This window comes from Ictidomys tridecemlineatus, chromosome 7 (genome assembly GCF_052094955.1).
Source record: "Ictidomys tridecemlineatus isolate mIctTri1 chromosome 7, mIctTri1.hap1, whole genome shotgun sequence".
NCBI classification, from domain to species: domain Eukaryota; kingdom Metazoa; phylum Chordata; class Mammalia; order Rodentia; family Sciuridae; genus Ictidomys; species Ictidomys tridecemlineatus.
Genome location: NC_135483.1, coordinates 144,565,566 through 144,581,508, shown reverse-complemented (window position 1 = coordinate 144,581,508; position 15,943 = coordinate 144,565,566). Strand labels below are relative to the sequence as shown.

Genomic DNA, 15,943 nt, shown 5'->3' with positions numbered 1-15,943 from the left:
ATTGATCTCTCTTTCAGGCCCCTCCTAAAATACCCTGAGCCCTCTCGTTTCCAAACATTATGGTGGGAAGGTCAGAGGGGCCAGGCCTTCCCATGTGTTTCTGGCATCCTCTCTGATCAAGGCTTGATAAGCAAGAGTGTTATCTGAGGCCTCCAAAGCAGATCCTCACAACTCATTTCTGCTTTTAACTCAAAGTCATGTTTCGCTAAAGGACTCTTGGATAGGGGCTTTGAGTAAAAGCTCTCTTTTGTATCTTGGGGAGGGTGCCGAATATTTCCCTTGGTAAAAACTGGTGGTAAAATGCCTCTGTCTCATATTTTCGCACCCAGCTGAGCCATTTCATCCTTTCCATCTGCCTTTGCTCTTGTATAACAAACACATCAAAGTGGACTTGGCAAGGAGCATCCCCAAATATGCTTTCATTGTCTGTGTTAGTTCATCTCTGTCCAGTCAATAAAGGAGAATGTTTTGTTGTGGTTAGTGCCACTTGTTTCATGGAATAAAACTAACTTAGCAACTGTCCCTAACCATGAATCACCCTAAGGTTTTTATAATTGAAGAGAAAACACATATTTGTTAAGACTCATTGTTTGGACTGGTAGTTTTATTTAATACAACTCCGTTTCTAGGTATCCATCCTACTAAGGAAGCAACTGAGGGTCAGAGCGATTGATCAATTTGCTTATGATGATATAATGAATTAGTGGAGTTGATGACTGAGTTAGGATTCACACTCTGGTCATTTGAGAAGGGAGCACCAGTTTTTTCGAGGGGACTTTCAGACCTTCATTAGCTCAACAGAGACACACGATCACAGCCCTGCACGTATGCTCCTAGGGCATGAGTTACTCAGTTCTGAAAAGGTTACATAACCTTCGCCAACAATTGACAAATGAACCCTGGGAAATAGCTGCAGGTATGCTGGAGGGTTTAAAAAGGACAAGGGCAGATATTATAGGCAATTTGGCATCCTGAAGAGCCTGGAGGGTTGCTGCCATTAGTGTTTGAAAGCAATGCTCTAAGTGGAGGTGATTTTTGCAGTGTGCCATCACACCGGACAAATCAGAGATTCTTACTTCCGTCAGTGAATCTTTTTTTTTTTTTTTGCTGAGGGGATGGTGCTGGGGATTGAACTAAGAGGGACTCAACCACTAAGCCACATCTCCAGCCCTTTTTGTATTTTATTTAGAGCAAAGTCTCACTGAGTTGCTTAGTGCCTTGCTTTTGCCGAAGCTGGCTTTGAACTCTGAATCCTCCTGCCTTGGACTCCTGAGCTGCTGAGAATATAGGCATGTGCCACCATGCCTGGCAAATGGATTTTTTTTTAATCACTCAAAAAGTATGCGAAATTGTAAGTCAAAACAGTGGGGCCAGTAGTTTTATCTAATAAAACCCTTTTTCTTATTGAACATGGTTTTAAGGTAACACCCTTATATGAAGGTAAGAATCTATACTACCCAAATGAGCTCATAAGTGTTTGTAAGTAGTCCACTCTCTTTCTTAAGAAATCAAGTTTACAGGTGGAAGGGACAGAATCAGTATGCTTTTTTATTATGTTGGCATACATTTTTTATCAACTTGAATGAGAAGGTAAGTGCTTATTTCCCAGGTTGATTTAAAATACTACGTGGTTAATAACTGTATAACCAAACTTCATAGCACCTGATTGGGAGAAGAGTGCTTAGTTATCACTCTTGTTTCTTGTTTCCCAGAGTGTAGCAGGCCTGAGTTTGTTTTTAGACATAAAGGATCTGCCAAACAGACAGGTAGGCCATTTACGGAGGGTGAAGAATTCTAACACAGGCTCTGAGTTTTCATCCAGAGCAATATTGCTTAAATAACAAGCAAAATGCCAATAGGCAGAACTATAAAAATGAAATTACAGAAGGACAAAAATTTCTGAGAAATCATGCCTATTTCCAGATGAATTCTTCAAGTCATAGTTTATAGGAAAACATCAAAATCTGACAAATCTGTACTACACAGACTATTTCTCAGTTTTCTCTCATTTAATAGCATCCTGATGAAGGCTTTTTGCCTCCAAAGAATACCATTTAACTTTGGAACAGTGTCAGTAAGCTTTCCATTGCTGTGACAAAATACCTGAGATAAACAGCAAGAGGAAAGGTTTATTTTGGCTCAGTTTCAAAGGTCAGTCCACTGTCAGTTGGCTGTGTTGTGGTGGGTTTGAGGTAGCATGATACATCATGGCAAAAGCACATGGCAGAGGGAACTTCTCATCTCAAGACCGTTGAGAAGCAAAAAGGATAAGTAAGAGAGGAAGGAGTCAGCACCCCAATCTCCCTTTCAAGGGCATTCCCCCAATGACCTAACGTCCTTCAAATAGGTTCCACCTCCCAAGTGTTCCACCAACTTCGAGGAGTGCCAGAGGCTGACCACCAAGCTTTTAGCACATGACTTTGGAATATTTAAGATCTAAACCCATAATGGGTAGTTATAAATATGTCTTTTTCTTTCAATGTGAACATTTACTAAACATCTCTCCATATGGCATCTTGTTTAATTTCTACTCACAGCCACTATGTAAGAAATTGAACTGCAGTGCAGGAAGTAGCATGACTTGGCTAAAGCCCTTGGTCTGTAAGTGGCAAAACAAGATTGGGACTCAAGTCTGACTTAAAGCAAATAGCCTTTCTAAGGCTCTGCCAGGAACTTGCTTATCTAGGCTTTCTAAAGGGACTCTCTGCTTAGAGTCAGTTTGGAAAGGAGAAGAGTGAAGACCCAAAACAGATTCTCACAGAATGTCACATAGGCCCCAATCTGGCCCAAGGTTGACCAAGGTACCATAGTGAATTTTGGATGACTTCACTGGTGGATGCCTCTTTCCATTCCCCCATTTGGAGCACCCTTCTACATTCAAGGTCATTTGGACTTCATGACTATCTCCAGCAGATTCCAGCATCCTGAAATCTCACTTCTGATCTGCTGACTTTTTTGATTTTTATTTTCTCATTTTCTCCATCCTCAGAACCTTCTTATTTGGGATCTGTTTTCTAATAGATGAATAAGGAATGAACCTGAGAATCTAAGACTGTGTTGACAGTAGCCCTGTAGGAATTCCCCATGTGACAGCCATATTGGGAACTTCAGACACATCAGCACATAAGTGGAAGAGTTTCATAGGAGGATTGAGGATTTTATAACACACTGACAACCTGGATTGGATATGTCTGGCCCTGGATGAGTTACAAATGTTTGTCATGCTCTTGTCTTAGAGTCATCAAATATCAGATTAAGAAATAGTTTGGATGATACATTTTTGGTTATAAATAACAGAAACAGACTCAAGCTAGCTTAAAGGAAAAAAATAGTTTAAGGGTATGATTGTGAAAATTCAAGGTCCCAAGGAAAAGTTAAACAATCAGATCTCAGGAAGAGAACAAACAATGGCTACTCTGGGCGTATATAAGTAGGATTTCAAAAACTTTCTCATTGTTAATGTGACTCAGTTTCTATCTTAATCCATTCAAGCTGCTATAACAAAATGCCTTAGAGTAAGTAATAAACAACAGAACTGTATTTCCCACAGATTTGGATGCTGGGAAGTTCAAGATCAAGATCAAGGCACTACCAGATTTAGTGCCTCCTTCCTCATTGAGATTATCTTCTTGCTTTCATGTGGTGAAAGGGAAAGCAGGCTCTGTTAAGTCTCCCATATAAGGGCACTAACTCAGTCCATGAGGACAGAGACCTTTTGATTGGTCTAATTACCTCCCAAAGGCCCTATCTCTTAATACTATTGCATCCAACAAGTGAATTATTTTGCTGGGAACGGTGGGGATAACACATAGAGCAGTTCCCAAAACCCAGTCTTTGTGATTTATTCTTAATCCAAAGTCTTGAGAGAAGGAGCCAGATTGGCCCAAGCTAAGTACGTTTATCACTTTGATCCATTTGGCTCTAGTCATTGAGGCTAGATCATGGAGTGCATATTGTGGGGCAAAGTAAGGGGGGTTCAGAGATTAATGTCTATTACAGAGGCCATGATAACCATTTATAAGTCAACTTTCTCTATTTTACAGGAGTAGAAGTGGGGGCCAAGAAGGGTAAAGTGATTGTCCCAAAGTCAAACAGCAAGTTTGATCTAACCTCTGTTGCTATTCCTTGCATGTTTCAGGGTTTCAGTCTACCTGCCCTCCCCACTGCTGACAGAGCAGCCTTTCAGAAGCTCAAATCTGTTCATAATATTGCTCTGGGAAGTGGCCATCTATCCCTTCTAGTCCAAACTCCTTAGCACGGCAGGCACCAGCCCTGAAACCATGCCTTATAGACTGTGTTAGTCTACAAGAGTTGCAGTAACAAAATATCACAGAATAGTAGCGTAGAAATAAACACAAGTTTATTTCTCACAGATCCAGAGGTTGAAATTCCAAGATCCAGATGCCAGCTAGGTGGCATTCTGAAACCTTTTCTCTTGGTTTGCAGGTGGCTGCTGTTTCCTGCAAATCAAGAGTGTTCACATGACCTTTTCTCTTGCCACAGAGCTCTGGTGCCCCTTCCTTTGCTTGTAAGGGCAATAGCTCTCCTGACTGATTCTAATTACCTCATTTAATCTTTCTCCATAAAGGCCCTGTCTCCAAATTCAGTCACACTGGGGGTTAGTGCTTCAACGTATGAATTTGGTGAGGGGGTATAAATCAGTCCCTAAACATGGATATTTTCCCATTTATCAACATAATCTCTACCTTCTCTATTCCCTTTACAATCAGCCTACGTCACCCAACCCACAGGTTCCTTCCCCTTGCAGGGCACATTGGTGCATGCCTGTAATCCCAGCGACTCTGGAGGTTGAGGCAGGAAGATCATGAGTTCAAAGCCAACCTCAGCAATAGAGAGGTGCTAAGCAACTCAGTGAGACCCTGTCTCTAAATAATGTGACTCCGTGTTTGTGTTTGAGTGCCCCTGAGTTCAATCTCTGGTACCAAAATAAATAAATAAATAGATAAAAGTTCCTTCCCCTTGGAATGTACTCTTGGCTCTTTGTCCTCTGCTTGTGACATATTGGAACCACATGAATGATCATCCCATGTGCTCCTTCAGCGATGTCCTGTGTGCGTGTCACATGTGTGTCTTGTATAGGACTCACAGATGGATATCACTGCATTTGACACATTTCACTTTAATTAATTTATTTATACATTGATCTCTCTAATCGTAAAGCCAGTTCCAAAGGCAGGAGCTATCTTATTGATTTTAATCTTCCCTTCCTGTTGCTGCCCAGCATTTGGTACATGTTAGGTACTCCTGTATTTAAGTATCAAAGTGTTGCTTGCACAAATAGGCAACACATTATATAAAAACAAATTATTTCCATATTCCTTGACTCCATTTCAAAGAACATATTTCAGAGGAAAATACTTTTCAAGGAAAAAGTTTCAGGAATCAAGAAGGTATTCATATATCAGAAATTGAAGGCAAAAGTAAAAGTAGGAATTAGAACACTTTTCTAAGGTGATAAAGAAAGCAGAAGTTTGTATACTCACTAATGACAATAGGGAGACCCACTTCAGATTATAGGATTTTGCATGTGGGTCCCTGGTGTAGAAACAAGGGGTGAATTCATCATCTTCTTTCATGTTGTTAATATTGCTACCAGACTTTGCAAAACCAGCAATGGGAGACCCCAGGAAACACTGCATGATAGGCAGATGAGACACAAATATGATAAAATACAAGAATAGCACACCATAAGGCTCATTTTTTCATTCATTTTGACAAGGGTAATGTAGTTTTAATTACTAATGATAATACATATTGCCGACTAGTAAATGTCTGTGATGTATTTTGCAAACCTTTCATCTTAGAATACCACAGTTCTACTGAGTTTGTTCATTAAACCTTTGTTACAAACCAAGAGGTTATTGACTGTCAGGGGGGAAAAAGCAAGTTTATGAATTAAAAATAGGCATTAGCAACCTCCTACTGTAGCAGTCATATACTTTAAAAACTAGAGAACGAGATGTAGTGGCGTTTTAAAACATTTTCATTTAATCGCAAAGTTATAATTTCAAAATTAATAGATTGAATGAAAGCCTATATGAATTCTGTCTCAAAATGACTGAATAATTGATTAAAACCTAGTTTCAGTTTCAAGGTCAAAGTATATAAAATGTTTTGCCAGACAAGCTAGCAAAAACAGACAATGGCTTCATTTTATTTGTGTTTATAATTTGTAGTGCTCAATGCTCCTATTGATGTGAGTTTGTCCTCATAACAAATCATGCACAATTATCAATAAGAATTCAAAGAATGCTGCTAAGGTGTGAAATTATACAAATCATTCCACTGCAAAGAAAAGACCCTGGAGGTGAACAGTATATTGAATTTTTTCAAAGGAAAATTATGTTTTTGTGAGTGTGTCATTTGATAAAATGATTGTCATGGAAAATTAAATCTCATCTTGGAAGAAATAAGCAAGGATAAGAAAAACCACCATGAAATTTCTCTTTATAAATGAATTTTACCTTTTCACTAATGAATTTTTCTTTAAGCTTCTAATTATACATGTCAACTACACATATGTTCACATGTGAGTGATGTAAACATACACTTTCACTACACTACATTCTGTGGGCTTAATTCAGATCCATTTTGAAGGGAAATAAAGAACATAGGCATCATCTCATTTAATGTTTCTCAAAGAGTGGTCCAGAGCCTGCCTATGTTGGAATCCCTTGGGTGCTTGTTGAAAACAAAGCTTCCCAGATTCTAACCAAGATGTGGCTAATCAGGATCTCAGAGGTAAACCTTACAATGAGGCAAGTGAGAGAAACACTCATCTGGCTAATTGTTGGGAATACAAGTTATTGGGCTGCACCCCACACCTAATGGATTAGGAACTCCAGGAATAGAGTTGAGAAGTCTGTATTTTAACAAGCTCTCCTGGTAATTTTGATGCACCATGCTAAATTTGGGGATCACTGGTATAGCATATGCCACAGTAGCTGACCCAAATCCCCCACTTTGGATTGCTCTAGTCTTCCTCCAGGTGCAGTAACAGCTGCCAGCTCTCAGCTGAGTTCCTCTCCTACTGTTTCCCTTAGCTGAACGTCATCTAGACCATACCTCCTCTCCAGTGCATCCTGTATGCATAGCTAGTCTACAGGTATAAGATTGGGGGATCCAAAAGCTTTCCCCCTATATTCAGTATGGTACAATTCTGAAGGACTATTTCAATCAGAGCTCCCCATGGGACCCACTGGGGTCTTTGCAATGACTGCACTGCCACTTAGCTCTTTTCTCTGCCCAATTACACTGCTCCTTCTCTATTCAAAGTTCTACCTCCATAAATTTCCTAAAGCAAATCACCATTTTGAGCCTGTCTCCAAGAGAACCAACCTAAGATATCTGGCCCCTCTTGATAAGAATTAGGACCATGCACAGCCAGACCTGGAAGAGGGAGGGCTCCATAGACACCAGTCTGGAAAATGGCCCAAAGAACAGGACATGACCACCTCCCTGCTGTTTCCATCCCCTCTTGAGGCCCATTGATGAAAGTTCTGTACCTGTTACAATTCAGTTTCCACAGAACCCTCTTGGGAATACTCTGCCCACACCTGCCAACAGTCTATGCTAACCTCTGCTCTAGAGTGGTAAGATGTAGTTAACAGATGACATTCCTTTCTTAGAATTTCCTCTTTCTCACCCATAGGTCTTCAGACAATCAAAACATCAAAAGCCCTTGTATTTTTCTCCACCTTCTTTGTTTGTCTCTCTATGTAAAGACCAACTCACTTAAAGGAAAAAGGACCTGCTTTCAATATCACATCTGGGGTTTGAAAATTAGTTTTTCACCCCACTAGCATGGGTACATTCCCAAAACCTTTGCCTCGTGGTCTGCTTGAGCACAGGACTTGCACTGGAGGGTGTCTTTCCTTCTCCTCTAGGATCACAGGCACAAGAGGCATTTAAACCCTCTCCTCCAAGGTTGTGACATTCACAACTTTCCACTATGTGGCCCCAACCCACATCTCCCCCTTTATTCTTATCTTCAAACCCTTCCATCCAAGAACATTCAATTGCTCATCATGTTCTAATCCCAACAAGTTGCTTTGTCTTTGAACTTTGTTCCTATTCTCCTGCCATCTGAGCCTTCCTCTCCATTTTTGCACCAGTTCCACCTCACCCAAATCTAACAGGTGAGCTGAAGGGCATTTCCTCTGTGCGGTCTTCTCAAACTCCCATTCCAGTATCCTGCTCCAAGCCCCTCTCTCATAGCATCAGCCCATTCTGCCTTGAGGTTGACTTTACATTTTGCCAAATTACAAACTCCTTGAGGCCTGGGGTCATGTCTTGGCTAACTTTGTAGCCCTAGTAAGGTCTAGCAAAGTCCTTTCACATGAAGGAGGGAAGAGCCAAAAGAATTGGTTTGTTGCTGTTACCATGATAGAAATATACTAGCATATTGTTACTTCTGAGACATTTTTATAAACACAAACCTGTCCTTCTACAAAAGAAATATGAGTATTAAAAGTCAATAAAAGTTATATTCCTGAGAATGCATGCCCAGGATGGACATGTGTCCTGTTTTGTCACCTAGGACAGTCCCAATTTATTTCTGCTATTTTGGTATAATTATTAATTCTGTCCTCTTTATCGTTTGTAAGTGTCCCACACTGGATGATGAATTTTATAGTTTCTCTATTCATCCAAACCAAACTATTAGCTAACATTGTGTTCTGCTTGTGTGTTTATAGGAAAATCACATGGTAAGAATTTCCAGAAGAGGGTGTGCCTTGCACATATTTTTACCTGCCTATTCTCACCGGTCTCCTTCCTATATGCATATTTAAGCTGAAGTTTGTACTTCAGAGTGGTGCACACATGATTCCACACCAGGGGCTTGAAAGATACTCTCCAGCAGGTAGACACTGCAAGACACAAGTCAGAGTCTCTATTCAGGGTCCAGGGTCTCCTCTTCCTTTTGTGCCAATAGCCAAATGCTGAAGCCATTCAAGGTGTCCTACTGTCTCTCATTAAATTTAGTCAAAGTTATTTTATTACTGCTTGAAGGCAGACACAGCACCTCAAAGACTTTTCAACAAAATGAACCAGATTGACATGGGCTGAGAAGGGTGAAGACTTTGCTGCTTCTCTCATCTCAAGATGTAGACAGCTCATGCCAACCCAAAATCTCAACCTCACTGAAATGATGAGGAGGCACCTATATTCTTTGATTGAATCACTGTTATGGTTTAGATCTGAGGTGTCTCCTGAAAGCTCATGTGTGGGACAATGCAATAAAATTTTGAGGTGAAATGATTTAATTATGACAGCCTTAACCTAATAAGTGCATTAATCCCCTTTTAGGGATTAACTGGGTGGTTACTGTAGTCAGGTAGGGTATGGATGAAGGATGTGGGTCACTGAGGGTGTGCCTTTGGGTTATAAATTTTGTCCGGGGTGAGGGGAAGTCTCTCTCTTTCTCTTTCTCTCTCTGCTTCCTGTTGCAATGTCCTGAGCTGCATTCCTCTGCCACACTCTTCCACCATGACGTTCTGCCTCACCTCTGGCTCAAAACAATGGAGTTGGCCATCCATAGAATAAGACCTCTGAAACCATGAGCCCCCAAATAAACTCTTTCTCCTCTATTTGTTCTTGTCAGGTCTTTTGGTCACAGCAGCAAAAAAAGCTGACTAAAACAATCACCAAGTAAGTAGATATAACAATAAATAGCTTCTGAATTTCTTTTTTTTAAAATTTAATCCTCACAATGGCCTTATTGGATGCTATTAGATGTAATTACTGAACATATCATGTTTATAGTTAATGTTAGTAATAGCATCCACTTCTTAGTATTTACCATTTACCAGGCACTGTATAAGCAATTTAAAGGCATCAGCTCATTTCATCTCACCACACTAGCTGAGCACAGGCTTAGTTATTGTTTATTTCCTGCCATACCCACTAATATATAAGTTTTGTAAGGGAGGTATGTTCATAGCTGTATACCCTGTATTCGTCATTCTGTCTGGCACAGACAGAATAAATGCTCATTAAATACTTTTGCATGAATTAATAAAGAAGGAATACCCAGTACCAAAACAAATTGGAAGAGTAAGCAAGCCAATAAGCCCATGAGAAAAGTGTTTTTATCTGTGCTTTGTGCATGAGAAAACCAAGGTTAGAAAAGAATAAGGTATTTGCTAAGATTTTATAGATCACAAACTAGGGCTGTCAGGTCCCAAAGTCTTAAGCCTGACCATACACTCATTCCACACATTTTTCTGGAAAGAAAACTTAGGCTCAGAAAGTTAAGTAACTGCTAAGTCCAGGTAAGTATTAAGTTACTAGAACTTAGATCCAGGAATTCAGATTCTAACCAGCACTGTTTTCTCTTTGTTATGGCAGAGTCAGCTCCTATATGCTCAGCATGAGCAACCAGGACAGCTTTGTCTGAGAAAGGAGAAGGGAGGAAAGCTCCCCAGGTAACACAAATCCCCCAGTCGAGTCACAGTCCTCGACTTAATGCTTGGCCCTGGGCATTAAGTCCAATGAGAATAAATAGGAACTAGCTTATTATCTAAGTTAGGGTAAGGCTTGCTTCTCTGTCAACCCATAGAGTTTCAGTGGTTTATCCTAAAAATTGTTTATTTTTTAATCATGCAACAGTACAAGATAAGCATCATGGAGTAGAAGGCTCTTCTCTGTGTGGAAATGTGGAGACCCACTCTCCTCGCACCTTGCAGCCCTGGCATCCTTAGCCTCCTTAAGGGTCCTCTGTTGACAAGGGCAAAAGGGGAAAGAGAGAACACGAAGAAGACTTCTTAAACATCTTGGCCAAGAATGGACACACTCCATTGCTCCCAGAACATTGATCAGAACTAGTCCAAGCTTTACCCAGATGGAAGTGGGGCTGGGAAATAAAATCCCCCAGGCAGGCATTTCCCAGGGCACTGGAAGGGGGACACACATTTTTTAAAAAGCAGCTAACATCACAGCCATTATGAGAACCTCATGGGTCCGAGAAGAGTCGGGGGATAGAAATCTGGCCTGCCACTGAGCGAAGGATATTAAGAAGAGGCAGGAAGGAGACAGTAGCAAATGCCAGCTTTGGCAGCCCGAGGGGTTCTGTAGATTTTCTCTCTTCAGTAGTAACGGAAGTGTGGCAAGGATGTCTTTGGGGCCAACTTGGTGCACACTTGGAAAAGAGCTAGGAACCTCTCATCTTAGTTACCATCAGCCTCTACACTCAGCAGTACTACCCAACAGGTTAGTAATTTCCACTTCTGCCCACCCCTACCTTCTCCATTTGAGTAGTAAATTATGAATCTTGCAGAATTGGACAATATCATAAAAGCCACAAGATGTATTGTGTGCCATAGCCTTCAGTTATCTTAGTTCATTAAACAGAAAAATAGGTGTACTTTTTTTTTCTTTATAGGAAAACAGTATCAAGTAATGTCACATAATATTTCAAAATAGAATTTGTCTTTGTCAACCAGGTAGCAAATAACAAGGAAACACTGAATGTTCTTTTTAAGAAGTGATTTGAAATTAATTTCAATCCATTCTGATGGTTCAGTAAAAAGAGAAATATAGGCTTCGGTAGGTTTCTTAATGTAGATTGCTATAGTAATTTAAAAACAACAAATAATAATAAAGTAATGATTCTATCATGCTGCCAGGGTGCTCGACAGCAAATAGTATATTTTAAAAAAATAAATTTGCCACTGCAATAGATGCCAATGACTAGACACTAGGTATTGCCTTCAGATTAGAAAGATTCATAGGATCATATTCATGTGTTTTAGAAAGTTATTTAATGTGACAGAGATAGAAATATTAAATGTGTAATTATTCACAGCCTTTCCCCTCTCCTTCCTCCCCAGGAGGATCCTTCCGCACTGAGAGCAATGAGCAGGATGTGATAACGGGGAAGAAGCAGACTTGGAGAAACCTAGGGTACCCACTTGATCTACATATATGTGCATATAAAGCTGCCTGGAGAAAACCAACAGGTCTGGGAAAAAGGTGACGGGATCCTGGCCATAGAGGGAAGGACTGAGAACATTTTGGAACTCAGCAGTTAGTATGCGGGCGGGATTGTGGGGAGAGTTCTGGTGGCCAGCAGCATCCAGCACATTCACATTGTGCTCTGTACAGTCAGCTGTCATGAGGATCACTGCTAGAGAGGCCCTTTCCTGACCTCCCTCCATACCAGGCCTTTGCTGGGAAGAATAGTGCCTACATAATAATTAGAACAGCTAGTGCTGCCAACATAAACCCACTTCCTCTGCTCCCAAGAGCAAGCTAAGTATGTGACTTACATCAACTCTTTTAACCCTCACAACTCCAGGAGATAGTGTTAACTATCTTTCATGGATGAGAAGACTGAGGTCCAGAAAGGCTGCATAACTTTCTAAGGTTACTCCAGCTAGGAAGAGGTAGAGAGGGAATTCAGGCGCAGGCAATCTGGCTCCTGGTCTATGTGCTGGACCACTATGGATTCTCACCTCTTAGGCTGTAGAAAAGTCACTCTAGTCAACATCTATACTCTATGCCATAAGGGAAATTGAAGGTCTGGACTAAACCTTGAATCAGTATGTTCCCTTTCACACAGGACTTTACAGGTGAACCGCCCGCCCCCTTTAAGAGACTAGCAGGTAGATGTCAAAATGATAAGTTGTTCATGTGCTCACAATACTACTTGTTCATTATTTGATAAATGTTAGTTAATAAACCTAAGGAAATTAAGATATAAAAAGTGTGTGTGTGTGTGTGTGTGTGTGTGTGTGTGTGCTACTACTAAGGATTGACCCCAAGGGTGCTGTATCACCCTTTTTTGTCTTTGATACAGGGTCTCACTAAGTTGCTGAGGCTGATCTCAATGTTCTGATCCTCTTGCCCCAGCCTTCTGAGACCTTTGGGCTACAGGTATCAGCCACTTCACCCCAACAGGATTCATTCTTTTAGTAAATTTCATTAGCTTCGGGCCTATTTCCTATATGCATTGGGTAATAAATGAGTAATATTGCAAAAGACTCCAGCAGCATTCAGACTATCTTTTCTCTTTAAGGCCTCTATTTTGACAGATCTTGAATTAATTCAGAGCAAATCAGTTCTTGGTCCCGTCAGGTCATTTTTCTAAAGGATACCTTGACCCACCATCCCTGCTGGGTGTCACATCAAGACAAATATCAGGGAGAAGGATACTTCTATAGATGGTCTGGGATAGTTACTAAAGTTAAAACCACAGACTCTTGTACTCAATCTGGAAACTGATTAATCCTTAAAACCCAAGCCATCCTCCCATAATTCACAATGAAGTAAGATAATACAGAGCACATAAGATGAGGATTTGGGGAGCTAAATGAGTTGCTCCAATCAAAAGATAGATTGAGGCACTTTGGGAAATAGTGATCTTACTGATGATTAACTCTGGGAGGATAAAATGACTTCAGCATCAGAGTCGTTCTCTGCTCTGCTCAGGGTTAAGCGCATGACTGTAGACCAGCCTGTATGCCTTGAATCTACTTTTTTCCTTTCCTGTTATTGCCACCAAGAAGTAAACTACAGTTTGTTAACTAAATGCATCCACAAGTGGGTCATGGCTTTCGGGATGTCCTTTCCTGGGTTTTGATAGGGGTGAGGACTATCTCCTTCCATAAGTGAGAAAAGAACAAAATTTTACCTTTTAAATTTTGAGAGACAATAATGCTTTGGTAAAAGTAAGATTTCAAAATTGGGTTTTATTGAGGGGATCCATTCAGTTATCTTCTCAGGGGTGGCAGTCAATGTTGTGAACCAAATCAGACTGTGAGTGAATTTACCAGGGAGATGCTGGTGTAAGAACTGATCTCTTTGTCATGAAGCAAAGAGGCCTGGATGTCCAATAGCAGCAAATGAAAAGAACTCAACCTGGACACTCTGCCCTGGAGTCAGGGATGCCATCTCTACCTTATGATAAATTGCATTGATCACATAGGTTACCAAGCCCCTATCAGCACCAAAGAAAAGACATTATGTTTTGACATTGTCAATTTCTGAAAGTGTCACACAGCACCACAGGGAATGGCTCATTTAATTCAAGTTTATGAATTAAACAAAGCAGAAAACCAAGATGATAAATCCAAAATGCTCCAAATAGTTAAACTTGAAATTTATCAGTTTTATAGAATTGGAGTCAAATTTTACAGTACTCAAACCTCACCAAAACCACCTTCAGAAAAGAAGGTTAAAGCATGGATTCAGAAACTTAGATACTACAATGACAAAGGCAGGATCTGGGCTCCTTTCTAAGGTAGGAATACAATTACAATTATTACAGGTAATTTTTCATCATTTTAGCTTATTTTATCCTACAGAAGCTTTAACTTCATTTTTAGCTCTTCATTTTCTTATGCAATTAATGTCTTCTTTTCGAAAAACCAGAAATAACTTAAACCCTCTGAGACAAACACGTTCTTCGGGCCTCCTGGGTGGGAAGTTGGGAGGAGACCTTAGAAACACTGCTCTGGGCATCTTTTTGGCTATTTTTACTGGGAGCATGGCACGTCTGTGTGCACACGGCCTCGGGTTTCATCTCTGGGCTGTCCTCACAGCAGCTTCCTGGAGCTTCATTTATCTTAGGAGGGGAAGTGGTGGAGTGCAGCCTGTCTGATTCTGGACCTGTGATTCCGAAGTGGACAGAGTCCAAGATTGTTGTTCAGTCCATTAAGCAATCCCTTTTAGCTGAAGGGGTTCATCTATCAATCTCGCATTTCAGCCAGTAATCTGCTTATTTACGGGTTTAATTACTTTTCAGGTCACCTGAACACTTTTTCCTAGATATTTAATGAGTCCTTATTTTATGTATCACACTTTCTTTTTTTAACCTAGGCTACTCAATATTGGGAATATCTATTTATAAAAAGATAAGTGAGATTTCTACCTTCCAAGGGTCCAGAGTTAACACAGGAATTATCTGGGTCTCAGGCACTGGGACGACAGCAGATTGACCTGATACTACACAGAGCCGCCACCATTCCTGAAACAGAAAGTCAAATATTGATTTCCCAGTGTTTTTATGACCCATTTAACAACAGGCATTTTGGATTGGTTATTTCTTAGGGCTAGAGAGAATTTTCCAGGCAGCCTCCTTCTGAGCTCCTCTTAATTATCTTCTCTGAGAGATGGGTAAAAATTGATGTTCAGCCTTGGCCTTGAACACACCCAAGCAACACAAAGGAGACTGATCCAACTTGTGGTACCTAACAGCAAGTCAGCTTGGATGGAAGGTATTTTCCATGACATCTACCCAGTTGGGTGAGGGGGAGGTCCATTAGATATGGCTGCTAACAAATTCTCACTAATTGACATCAAGCCAGTTAATTTCTATGTAATAAGTGTTGAGTGATTCAAGGTCCAACCCGACCAGCCAGGGCGGGGTCTACTCAAAGACCTCTACCTGTTTGGCTCTCAGAACGGAACATTTACTGTTTTGCCAAATTTTCAAAAAAAAAAAAAATGCTGGGAGTGAGAACATCGGTCTTAATCTTTAGCTCTTTGGGCTACTAATTATGTAGCGAAGGGTATAAAGAAGGCTTTACAAATCATTATTTCCATTAGGAAGGTGTTAGAGCCCATTCCACCCAGGGCGCCCCTCCTGTTAGCGCAGCTGCTGTTCCCAGGGGAGGCGGCCACGGTGGCGCGCTTGGAGCGGGGCTTCTGTTCTGTTTCCCCAGCACTTGGAAGAGAAACAAAACAGGCCTAATGAAAAACACACACGGGAAATGCTTTATTATTTCATCATCCTCACCTACTGCGCTCTGGCACCGCTGCGTGATTAGGAAGGACTTTTCCCTCCGTTAAGCGGCCAAGTGGGGTGGTAGGAGGCTGATACTCTGTCATTTCCTGTCAGACCGTTTTTTGGAGGAATTTGCTCTTATTTCCTCCTTGCCACATCCCCCTGACGCCCATCCCTCGCTCCCCTGCCTCAGCA

At 40.9% G+C, this 15,943-nt stretch overlaps 1 long non-coding RNA gene across 5 annotated transcripts in view; it reads right to left on the bottom strand.

The window, feature by feature from the left end:
• LOC120893064 (uncharacterized) overlaps positions 1–15,943 on the bottom strand; it is a 172,710-nt gene that overhangs the window by 86,704 nt on the left and 70,063 nt on the right. The window contains exon 3 of one of the 5 annotated variants that reach the window (XR_013424164.1): positions 14,894–14,989. The exons of the other annotated variants lie outside the window; for them this stretch is intronic. This is a non-coding gene — a long non-coding RNA (uncharacterized LOC120893064). The remainder of the gene's footprint in view (positions 1–14,893; positions 14,990–15,943) is intronic. 5 annotated transcript variants of the gene reach the window in all.